The following is a 12,587-nucleotide window of genomic DNA, read 5'->3' on the forward strand; positions in this document are numbered from 1 at the left end:
GTTACCACTGATTCTAGATATTTACATTTTTCATCTCATTCTCCATCTTGGGTTACCATTGATTCTAGATATTTAAACGTATCCTCTTGTCAATAGCTCTTCTTGCAAGATAAATTCTGAAGCCTGATTATCATTTAAACTTCAAATATTCTGTCTTCTTCTTATGTATCGTCCATCCCCTGTCTTCCAAAGACCTTCTCCATTCTTCCAACTTCCTTCTTTCTGGTGCAGCACAACACAATTAGCGTGTTTAAATGCACTTCAATAACCTGATTACTCACAGGAACCAGATTTTTAAAATGCCATGTGAATCCTTATTCCGATTAGAGAAATTGGGATATTTGTCTATGAGAAACCTGATTAACAGAGGTAAATTTCTCCACCAATAATCCAAATATGAGGCCATGTAAACCCTTAGCCGGGTGACTACTAAGAATTTTGTAGTCTGCACATGTCCATTGAACTCTATCAGACTGAACATGTATTTGCTTCGCACACAGTGGCCACGGGTAGAAGCATCCACAAAATACATTTCCAGAGTCAAATATTCAGAAAATCGCATTATTCCTTCTCCTGGCTGAAACAGTCCACCTCAGTATTTTAGAAATTGCTAAATTTATGTTGATTAGCTGAACGTACAGTAACACAACCTCAATGGCAGTAGGGTAACATGTTAAAAGTAATGTGCGTTAAGCAGTCTGATTACTTTTTAAAGTAACAAGTAACCTAACGCATATCTTAACCTTCTTAGTGGTACATTTTTTCTCAAAAAAATGTGTAAAATGCATTGCATTTTTTAGCTTGAAAAATTACATCTTTATTAAATCTCATATTTCTACCATAAAATACACAAAAGTCAGAAGTGTAGAAAGTATAATAATAATAATAATATTAATAGCATACTGAACATGTGTGAATGATACAGGTGTCACTTTTGGATTCACCAGAATCACTTTTGGTTTCACTGACCGTTTCAGCTTCACTGCCTGAAGACCAATTCACCTCATCGTCACTGCTGATGACAGGCTTTTCTTACGAGACGCCATTATGAAGCTAAGAGAAGACACATCTACACCATTTCCCAGGTAACGTTCGGGCCTGAAGCTTACGCGAGATGCGTCTATACCATTGTCTGAGTGACACTCGGGGCTAACACTTTTACCACTGTTTCTACAGCCGCTAAGGAAGTTAATGAAGGAAAAACTACCTGCACGCTTATTATTCCAGCAGCCCTGGTCTGTTTCTGCATTCCATTTGAACTCCTAGAGAGTTCCTCTAGGAGTTCCTAGAGAGAATTTTCAACTGGAATGCCGCCAGTAGTTGGATTTCCTACTTGGAAACTCGGGGCTGGACTTTCAAACCTGAGCTTGTCCAACGTCAGATTATAATATCAATCCAAACTGGTGACGTACACCGCAATGTTTGGTGAAAGCTGCACCATTAAAGTGTTTATTAGCATTTCTGCCTATTTGTGTCCCGTCCAACTGTGGACACATTTCTACAGTGGTTGGATGTGCAAAATACCGCATAATGTGTTGTTCAGTAGTTGTCTGTAATCCAAAAGAACGAGCACAACATATGTTTTCCTGGAGGCGTCTGTATCGTTTTTCTAAATGTTTTACTGGAACATGTTCGACTCAGGTGTGATGTCATTCCCACCTCTGACATCTGAAATAAATGGAATGCAGCATTAGGTAAGAAGCACACGTACCGCGTCCTTTGAAGGGCTCAGTCGCCCAGTCAAGCAGAAAAGAATGTGCTGCATGCAATCCGGGTAACAGAAACCCATAAATGAAGCGTCAATTTGACTAAACAAATGTGTTAAACACAAGAAAATTATCACAGGCGTCATGCTTATTTTCAAAATCATGGGGGCCGCTAATGATGTTTAACTGTTTGTTGCACAGTTTAATGACGTTGCGGCGTTTTGCCAAATGAAAACTACAGAGGATTACTTGCACATTATTAATAAACCAGGTTTCTGCCTTAACCGGGTTATTCACCTTATGTGTGTGCGTGAAAACGCACTGAATGGAATCAGCAAACGGACCACGAGGATTTCAGTCTTCACGCATTATACACTTCACGTCGGCATTTTGTCAAATATTACTATAACATGATACAAGTTTCTGTTTTATTTACGTGTTCAGCATTTCTTGCCTCACATTTCCTGTCATCCTACACTTACCCAGATCGTTGTAGACACGGAACACACATGAAATGTATGTATTCCAAATAACAAGATATTATTTACCCTTTACAATTCCAGACACCTCACACCCAGAGAAACGCACCTGAGCTGGGAAAACTTCAGCTGCGTCGGTGGGGAGGATGGGAGAGCAGGCTGCCTGCTGCCAGTGCTGATCGACACATTTGCAAAACAAAAGACGCTTGACGAGGAGGTGCGAGGGAATTTAAGGTAGCCCAGCATTACGAGTTTTTTTGCAGGCTTCAGGGATTCTAGTGTTAATCCCATAAATCAACCCATCCATAACCAGATCAATAGATAAGGACCCTAAGTAAAAGTGTCAACCCCCATCTTAAACGGTCCTGCATTTTGAAAGCCCCTCAGGTTGGACAAGCCACACCACCATCTGGCCTTATGTGCCACAACTAAAGCAAGAAACAAAGCAAACTGGAACCAAGGCTGAGAGAGACTTTATTGTCTCAGATCCTCAAACTAGCTCTAGAGAGAAAAGAAATCAGGTGTCGCAGCACCGGCACTAGCTGCACGACTAAATTTGAATGTATTTTTGTTTTTCTCTCCCCCATCCAGTACACAGAAGGTATAAATATATCTTGCACTTATGTAATAAATCAGAACTGACTGCAGTTCCTGTTAAGCAGCTTGTTCTTCCACATTCTGCAACCCGTGACATTTACACACTGCTTCAAAAAAAAAAAAAAAAGATGCCCTCCCACACACTGCTGCCGAATCAATGAGCCAAGCACCTGCGTGACACTTTTGTATTCTGACTACGATGCGATTCGCGGGGCGACTTGATCAGCTGGCAGGCCGTCACAATGTGAATGGAGAGGGCTCAGCATAGCGGTAGTACGCTATGGAGGATTATTCATCTCATTCCTTTCTTTAAGTAAAGGCGGTAGAAGCGGAAAGCCGAGGCTTCAGCAGTACCGAAACACAGGCCACACTTTAAGGGGGACTAAATACAATCCTCACACACTTAAACTGTACAGACTGCTTGTTTTTTTTTTATTTTTTATTAGGCAAATCTGCCATTCACACTAAAAGCAATGAATCAAAAGCTAAAGCCCTGGAGACAAAGCAGTATGGCCAACAGGCGATTTATAAGCACAATACTTTTCTTCAAGGCATCACCTCACCCAAAGTTTACATTTGATCACAAGCTTACTTTTTGGCGTGCTGCCCACCGAAAAGGGAGACCACCTTTTCATCTTTCCATCAAACCTTTCCACCCTTTTTTTAATGCAAAAAAAGGTATTTGGTACCACATAAGAGCACCACAAAACAAAACAAAAAAATAAAGAATACAGATCTGCGACCCACCTGTCCGCTGCCGGCAGTCCCAAATTAATCAGAGCTCATCCTCGCTTGGCTGACCCTACAAAATAAAAACAAACAAAAAAATAAATAATTAAATAATTAAATAGAAGAGGGCAGCCCCCCCCCCCCCCCCTTCTCTCCCTGGCGCCAAGCCCACCCCTCTAACACGCGGCAAAGAGTTGCTCACAGTTCACCTCGGCTGCTGCACACTTTCAAACATGCCACTTCACGTCAAGCCAGTTGGAATGTTACACAAATAATGGGGTTAAGCATGAACAAAAAGGGGCTCAATTGTATTAGGGTACTTTCAGAAAATTAAAGCTTCCACAGATTGTTTGGGCATTTGGGCGAAGAACAAATAACAGATCTATAAACAACTAAGTTCTACAACATGTGGAGCTCATGAACAGTTAAGCCCACCACCCCATCGATTCCCACCACAGCTTATTTCCATCATTATTCAGCGGTATTCCTGCTACAGAAAAAAAAAAAAAAAAAGGCTTTGAGGGTCTCAGCGTGCTTTCTTCCCACCTGCTAGCAAGAGACGGATGTAGGCCTTCCCAAAGAACACTAGTGGTCTACCATCCAGCTTCACCGGGCCCCGTTGGCAGTTGTAAAGAGAGCTATTCCAATTTCATCAGTCATTGCAGCGGGGTAAAATAAAAAAAAAATATACATATATTATATACTTGATCATATTTCCTTAGCATCTGTAAGCCCTGCTTTTTGATTGGCCGGCTAAGAGAGAGAGATGGAAACATCAGTCGCCGCATCAGCGGCGCTTAAAGAAGCTGTTTGCAGAGGAGCCGAGATGAAAGTAGGTCTCAGCTGGCAGTGCTGCTGCAGAAACAGAAAAGGGGGGAGTGAGAAACCGTGAAAGAGAGAGAGAGAGTGAGTGAGTGAGTGAGTGAGAGAGATAGAGAGAGAGAGGGGAGTGAGGGAGTGAGCAAGACACAGACTACTACTTTCTCAATGCAGGAAGAAGGGGAGGCCATGAGTGCTTCCTGTTGTGCAGCTCAAGCAAGAAAGCACGTCATTGCATTCACACTCCCTCAGGCCGTCGAGGACAAAGTTCAGTCTCTTCCAATACATCTGACAATGTAGTTACAAAATGAGTAAGAGAGGACCTCGTCGTGCATCTGAAACATCTTATATTCACTTCTCTTCGTTTTATTAGCCTATTATTTATTACCTTTTTATTTCATAGTGTAATAAACAGCATGGGCTGGCTGGCATCCCGGCTGGGAGGGATGGCTTCTTTACATGGCCGGGAGGCCTTTTAAATAGAAGGATGCGGGTGGACGGGCATCCCAACCAGGTTGGTTAGTGGTACCTTTCCTGATTGGGAGGCCATTATAATGGATGGACAGGGGGAGATTGCTTCCCCAGTACATTGGGTGGCCACATCCCTCGTGCATGCATCCTGTCTGGAAACCCGCAGGGCTGCATGGGAGTTGTAGTTTTGGTGGGGAGCCCTGTTGGGGTTCTCGGGTGCCACTAGGAGGAGCTACTGGAGACAGACAGAGACTATTATGGGGAGGTCCAGCCTGACCCGGAAGTGCTTCCTGGATGCAATGTGATGGTACTGGACGTACGGCTGTGTTCAGTATAAAGGAAGCTGCTCTTCTTCACCCAGAGAGTCAGAGTTTGGAGAGTAGTGGAGAAGTCATATTGCTGGTATTAAAATATTAGTGGTGTGATGGACGGACGGGACGCCCTTTATATGAGAAGACTGGGAGGAATGGGTGCACTACCAGGAGTACCTCCTCCGGGACACGAGAGGGCAGCCCCCTTGGTTTACATCGGGGCCACGGATTTGGAGCGTAGAAGCTCAACCTGCTGGGGGTCTGTGGTCATCACCAGGGGGCAGCTTCAGAGTCTGGGCATATAGCACTTCTGCCACACCCAGAAGTGCTGCCGGAAGAGGAGCGGGGTCCCTATGCAGGACTTCCGCCACACCCGGAAGTGCTGCCAGAGGTTAATCATGGGACACCTGGAGCACTTCCGTGTGCACTACAAAGGAGGCCGCCTCACTCCATTCGGGAGACAGAAGACGAGGTTGCGAGCGAGGAGTGGAGGTGGCAGAAGAAAGGATTGAGTGGAGTTGGGTATTGGAGCACGATATTGTGTGCGGGACAGTTAAATAAAAGAGTGTGTTCTGGACAATTCTGGGTCTGTGTGTCTGTCTGTAGCCAGGCTATCTTCTACAGTGGCAATAAATCTATTCATTGGGATCTAGGAACTAGTATATTAGTGGCAATAAATCTGTTTATTGGCATCTAGAAATGTGTCTGTGCTGTTGTGTCCAGGGTCTGGAGAACTGCAACTCCCCCTAGTGGTTCACAATAGACAGCATTCAAAATAAGTTTAATTGATATTATAGTCAATTCTCGTTATCCATGGGGGTTACGTTCCATTAAAACACTACAAATTTGGAAACCACAGAAACTGAGGCATTATAGAGAAACCACCAGGGGAGACAGGGTCAGGTGGACCTTCCGGCCTTCCACTCTCTCCCCCTTGAGGCTCGGTAACGATCATTCCACAGGTTCACCGACAGAAACCTTGTTATGACTTCTGCTTTATCGATCGCCTTCTAGGCACTGCACAAAAGGGTGTGAGTGACCCCAGCAGGACCAATTCGAAGACCTCACTACACCATCCTATCTGAAAGAACAACGAGTGATATGTACAAAGTGCAGGGACTTCAGCATGCCGCACTTACTGGGGAATTCCTCATTCATGGGGAACAATTGCAAGGCCCGGTACCCAACATGAAGGGGATTCAATGGCTTATACCTACACCTCTCGACCCCAGACACACTGTGATCCATTCAGTGAATTTGTGAAACCAGTAATTGCAAAATGGATGGGTCAGGAATCAACAGGGTGGGCTAGCAGTAAGCTGTGTCCTGGTCCACTTCAGGACCCTCTTGAGGGCTTTTGCTACAGGTTCACATGACAATTGAAGCTCCCCAGGAGATTCTCCCCTAATTCAGTGATACATGCATGCAGCCCCAGACATCTAAGGGCCTCCTACCCCATCCTCTGGTCAACTTTAACAGATCTCACTCCATCTGCCCAACGAAATCTCACTGGGGCACATTGCACAACAACGTTGCAATCCCGCATGCTTTGATTTTGATTTACCCTCATATGAAAAGCAAAGGTTCCAAGACTGTGCTTAATCTTAAAGGACAAATCTTCTGGAGCAACAAGCAACACCTCAGTCCTATCCTCGTTTAGCTTCATGGCAGTCAAACATTCAGTTACAACAGACAATTTATCAAGGTCATCAGGTTCAAAGCAAAAACAAAGTTGGACATCATCTGCATGAGAATGATGAGACATCTTATTAAAACTACTAATAACCAGTCCCAGTGGGAGTATTTTATATATAAAAAAACAAAACAGGCCCCAAAATAGAACTCTGTGGAACTCCACATGACACTGCAGATGTATCAGATACAAATTTTCCAACTGAAAGAGAGAAGCTCCTGTCCTGAAGATAAGAGGCAAAGCAATCCAAAGCAGAACCCGAAATAGCAATCAACTAGTTTAACCTGCGAATCAGGATCTGAGGATCTACAGCAGGGGTTTTCAACCAGAGTGCCATAACAACCATCTTGCAGGTGCCGCAGGAGAACGTGTTAACTATTTAAGCCAGAGTTCTTTGTGATATGAATGCTACGGGCACCCAAGACAGTATTTGGGTGTTTGAATTAAGGTACCATTAGAAGGATATGCCATCAGCATAACTCAGCGGCCATACCACATGTGCTCCAGAACACATCATCCCCCTGAAGCTAAGCATGTTCGGGCCAGGCTGGTACTTGGACAGGAGACCAACCAGGGAAAACCTTGGGTTGCTGCTGGAAGAGGGGTTTGTGAGGTCAGCAGGGGGTGGCCTACCCTGTGGTTTGAATGTGGATCCCAAGAAGGCGATCGATGAAGCAGAAGTCATAGCAAGGTTTCTGTCGGTGAACCTATGGAATGATCGTTACTGAGCCTCAAGAGGGAGAGAGTGGAAGGCCGGAAGGTCCACCTGACCCTGATTCCCCTGGTGGTTTCTCTGTAATGCCTCAGTTTCTGTGGTGTCCATATTTGTAGTGTTTTAATGGAACGTAACCCCCATGGATAACGAGAATTGACTATAATATCAATTAAACTTATTTTTAATGCTGTCTATTGTGAACCACTAGTGGGAGTTACGGTACTCCAGACCCCGGACACAACAGCACAGACACAGTTCTAGATGCCAATAAACAGATTTATTGCCACAAATATACGTAGTTCTTATATGCCAATGAAAAGATCCCTTGCCAGAGAGCAGTGACGGGGACAATGTGCTGTAAAAATGGCGCCTTCCTTGGGAAGTGGCGTAAAACCGAAGTCGTGACTCTCTGTGGTCATTAAAGATCCCTGGACATAAAGAGTAGGGTTTATCACGATGTCTAAGCGGCTAGTTTCTCTTTTCTAATGGTTCCACTTTGGCGACAGAGTCGCTTTCTTTGAGCTTCATGCAGTAACATCGCACTTCCGGGCCGGACAGACAGACACACACACACTTCAACGTGTAGACGTTCATATATAAGATGGGGTTTGACTATGGGTGCCCCAGTGCTTCACAGTTGTCTGTGTTCTTTCTTACAATAGGCTTTTACAAAGTAGCACACATAATGTACCAATCTTTGCCTTTGTTTCTTCAAACCTCCTCCAGGCGACCTTTGTCCTGCTCCTCTCCTGACTCTCCTGACATACAAAGTGAGGTGAGGCAGATCCTTTCATGCTGGTCCCTGGAGTGCTTAAGGTGTCACAACATTATACTACAGAACCAGACCCCCCCCACCACCGCTCTCAGCAGTTCTATCCTTGTGGAGGTTACGTGTCCTCCCACACACCCCACCCCACCCCAAAGACGGGCATGTTAGGTTATATGAGAGACGTTCAAAAAGTTTCCACACTTGTATATTTTCATTGGAAACGGCGAAGGTGGGAGGAGTAGTAATTGGGCGTGTCTGAGAGTGACATGTGACTAGTTCTGTCTGGCAGTTTAGTATAAGGCTGGGTTTATACTTCATGCGACACGGACTCAACTGCAATGCAAGCGGTGTGCTGTTTATACTTGCGCGCACACTTTATGTAAATCTGGAAGATTCCACCAGATGGCAGTGCGAGACATCATCACGGTGAGAAAACAACGTTCGGCTCCGCTGTGTTGTGAATTGCCAGAAACATCCATTAAATTCTGAGGACACCTTGCCACAATATCTCTGAAAAGGATGGATGTTTAATGATTACGTCCATCAATCTGGGGATGCGACCATTCCAGCAAGCATCAGGCGTGAGGCAGAAACAATCCCTGGACGGGGCATCAGCTCATCGCAAGGTGAACACAAGCACACACACACACACACTGGTGTCGTTTTAGCGTCAGCAAATCCCCAACCCTTCATGTCTTTGGAAGGAAACCGGAGCACACTGAGGAACAACACCAGGAAAACATGCAAACTGCAGGCAAGGAACACCAGAAATGTGACTCCCTGTGAGACAGCAGCCCTACCGCTCCGCCACCGTGTCGCCCCCCACATGTGTAATTATTAACAGTATTCATTATTTAAATGGGGCGGCATGATGGCGCAGTGGGTAGCGCTGCTGCCTCGCAGTTGGGAGACCTGGAGACCAGGGTTCGCTTCCCAGGTCCTCCCAGCGTGTAGTTTGCATGTTCTCCCCGTGTCTGCGTGGGTTTCCTCCCACAGTCCAAAGACATGCAGGTTAGGTGGATTGGCGATTCTAAATTGGCCCTAGTGTGTGGATGTGTTTGTGTGTGTCCTGCGGTGGGTTGACACCCTGCCCGGGATTGGTTCCTGCCTTGTGCCCTGTGTTGGCTGGGATTGGCTCCAGCAGACCCCCGTGACCCTGTGTTCGGATTCAGAGGATTGGAAAGTGGATGGATGGATTATTTAAATTAAGTTAACATTTATCTGTAAAATATAGCATGCACTTCGTCATGAAAGTGATATCAAGTATAAATCTAAGGATTCAAAATGTGCAGAGAGCTGGAAGATCATAAATGTATTCTGTGTGGCGATTGCTGCTCTCAGTTCAGGAGGAAGCCCCAGAAGCATGTAGCGATTAACAACTGGGTCGGTTTTAAGATGACGTTTACAGCAGTATGCATTAATGGTAAAATAAAATACGAGGTTAAAGTGGACATTTCAAGATTAAAGCCGAAATTTCCACTCTAATCACAAAATAGACCTTTTCACCGTGTCCTTAATTTTTTAAAGACGGCATAGAAGATGTGGGACTTTTAAAATGTATCATGTCATTACGATGGGGAATATGCGACACTTGAATATAAAATCACCAGAAATGCATTTGTATGTCACCACGTCGAACCATTCATCAAACATCGAAACAGGCACATCAATCCTTTACGATCCACAATGCTGCTTTCTGTCACATGTAGATAGTAAACAGAGACCCTGACGTCACACTCCGACCTGATCACACTGCGCCCCCTGACTTTTTGCTGGTACTGCAACTCGCGCACGCATCGCATAATTTCTGACGACGTGAAAAATGAATGCTGGGAACGCGTGGCAGCCACGATGGGCGTGCGTACGGATTCTGAACCGGCCCTAAGAGTTGTCATCCTGTGGTGAAGATGGCTGTGAAAGTAAAGAGGAACAGTGTTCTGTCATACACGCTTTTAGTGAGCAGAAGGAGTGCCGGGAGCACAAATTCATCTCCGCATGTGTGCCCAGTATGGGGATAAAGTCCTCTCTCGTAGAGCCATCTATGAATGAATTGGAATATTCAAAAATGGCCGTATTTGTTTGACGGATATGCAGAGTGCTCCGGACGTCCAGCTACATGTGATGAAGATGTGAAGGCAGTGGTGCATCAGCTGGCTACGCGCTCAACCAAAAACATTTTTTGCCGATGGCATTCAAAAGTTGGTACGATGCCGGGAAAATTGCATTGCAAAGGAAAGGTGACTGTGGAGAAAAGTGATGTGATTTGTTTTTGAAATTCTTAATAAACAGAGTTACAAAAAAAGTGCGGAAACTTTCTGAACATCCCTCGTAGAGGATTTCATATTGGCCCTGCGCGACTGGTGTGTGTGTGTGTGTGTGTGTGTGACTGTCATGTTTTAGCCAGCGTTTCTCCCCTGGCTGGGTTTCAGAGTTGTGTTCCTGGTCTGCTTTGTCCTTTTTTTGTTTTTTTGTGCCATTCATGTTAACCCTTAAACCACCGCAACGGCTATAGTCGCTTCTCTGTGCAATTTGCCAGCACGCTGGAGCTGATCAGTTCTTGCCATACATTCGTTGAGCAGCCAGCTCATAACCACTGGCGCCCCCTAGCCAATCAGCATCACTGTTACTGGGATTAGTCGCTGCACTACACTAGCCTGTCAGCATCAGCGTTGGCCTCTGTGTGCTGACGTGCAGCCAGTTCAAGCGCATTTGACTCGGTGATTTACTGAATTTCATCAATGGTGTCACTTGCATCTCGTACATAACATAATAGATTGCTGAGGTAGTTATTTTTATAGTTTTTACAGCTTATTGGTAGAGTGTAAAATGATCAGGGTTGCAGTAATTTTGATGTTCTTGCATGAAAAACAAAATATGTGTTCCATTCAAATTTCACTTTTTATTGGTGAATTGTGACGTTTCCTTAAAAAGTGCAGCAAAAAATTGTTTAGCATCCAGGGGGTGTATTAAAAGTATGTGGCGGTTTAAGGGTTAATGTTTCTTTAGTTTATTATGCGCATGATTCTTTGGTTTTGTCTGTGACTATAAAATGCCTTTGTTATGTCCCACGTGTTTTGTGGGCGGTCCCCCAACAAAGTGGAGCCGCCTGCCAATCACCGCCAGGTACCGCCCCCCATCCAATCAATCCGTTGGGTCCCCTACAGTTCATTTCTTTTGCTGCGCTTTGTGCCGTTCATGATTACTGAATTTTTTACTTTGTTTTGGATTTTGTGGCGGGACTTGGATTGCCTTGCCTTCTCAGACAATTCCTTTTTTGTGCTCCACGGAGCTTCTTTGGCTTCTGGTCAAAAATAAATCTTTAATTTTTTTTTTTTTTTTTAATTAAGATTCTGTAAGGCTCTTTTTGTTTCTAATCGGGGTTTTTGATGGTAATCCAAACCCAAAATTTGGGGATTTAAGTGTTTTCAGGACTCTCATTTCATGACAGTAATGGGGACCTTTAGATAGAGTCAGATGAATTGACCGTGAATTGGATTTAACGGTTTTCATGATTTTTTTTTACTTGTTATGCTGTTTTTAAATTGTAAATTATGAACATTCTGGTAACATAAAACATTTAACCTAAAGAGGTGCAGGAAACCAACGTACTTGCTGGGCGCCTTGCATTTGTGAATTTCCCCTTGGGATTAATAAAGTATCTATCTATCTATCTATCTATCTATCTATCTATCTATCTATCTATCTATCTATCTATCTATCTATCTATCTATCTATCTATCTATCTATCTATCTATCTATCTATCTATCTATCAAACACAATTGCTCAATCATGTCAGCTCCAGACCCCAGCAGAGTTATAGTTAGCAATACAATAATAAAAATTCTTTACATTTATGTACCACATTTCTCACGACTCAAAGCGCTCTCCACCCAGAAAGCGAACCCATAATCTCCTTCCTGCAAATAACCTCCATTGTCCTCTTCTTACCACAAAACTTTATTTCACCAACATGAAGCTCAGAGATAGTTCTGCCCGGTTGGCACCCCAAGCATTTGGCCTCATCATTTATCCCACTGCGACTGATCGATTGATAACCTAAAAAGTAAATGGTGTCCCAAGTAACATTAACACAAAAGCAGAGAGAATGTGCCAAATCCTCACAGATAATAAATGGGCACAGGCTGTGGACCCGGGACTTTGGATCCACAAGTCAGCAGCACTTGCCACTGTGCCACCCCAGTTAAAAACCAAATCAATTCTGCTCACTTCCACTTATTCATATGATGTACAGTACCATTTAAAAACCTAGAGCTGTATGTCTTAAATAACAGACCTC

The 12,587-nt window shown here is 44.2% G+C and overlaps 1 long non-coding RNA gene across 1 annotated transcript in view; it reads right to left on the minus strand.

Moving 5' to 3' along the window:
- Positions 1 to 1,485: 1,485 nt before the first annotated feature.
- LOC127525975 (uncharacterized) overlaps positions 1,486 to 12,587 on the minus strand; it is an 18,156-nt gene continuing 7,054 nt past the window's right edge. Inside the window, exons 2-3 of the long non-coding RNA XR_007933585.1 lie at positions 3,530 to 3,584; positions 1,486 to 1,668 (exon numbers count right to left, since the gene is read on the minus strand). This is a non-coding gene — a long non-coding RNA (uncharacterized LOC127525975). The remainder of the gene's footprint in view (positions 1,669 to 3,529; positions 3,585 to 12,587) is intronic.

The sequence above is a fragment of the Erpetoichthys calabaricus genome, chromosome 15, assembly GCF_900747795.2.
Source record: "Erpetoichthys calabaricus chromosome 15, fErpCal1.3, whole genome shotgun sequence".
NCBI classification, from domain to species: Eukaryota; Metazoa; Chordata; class Cladistia; order Polypteriformes; family Polypteridae; genus Erpetoichthys; species Erpetoichthys calabaricus.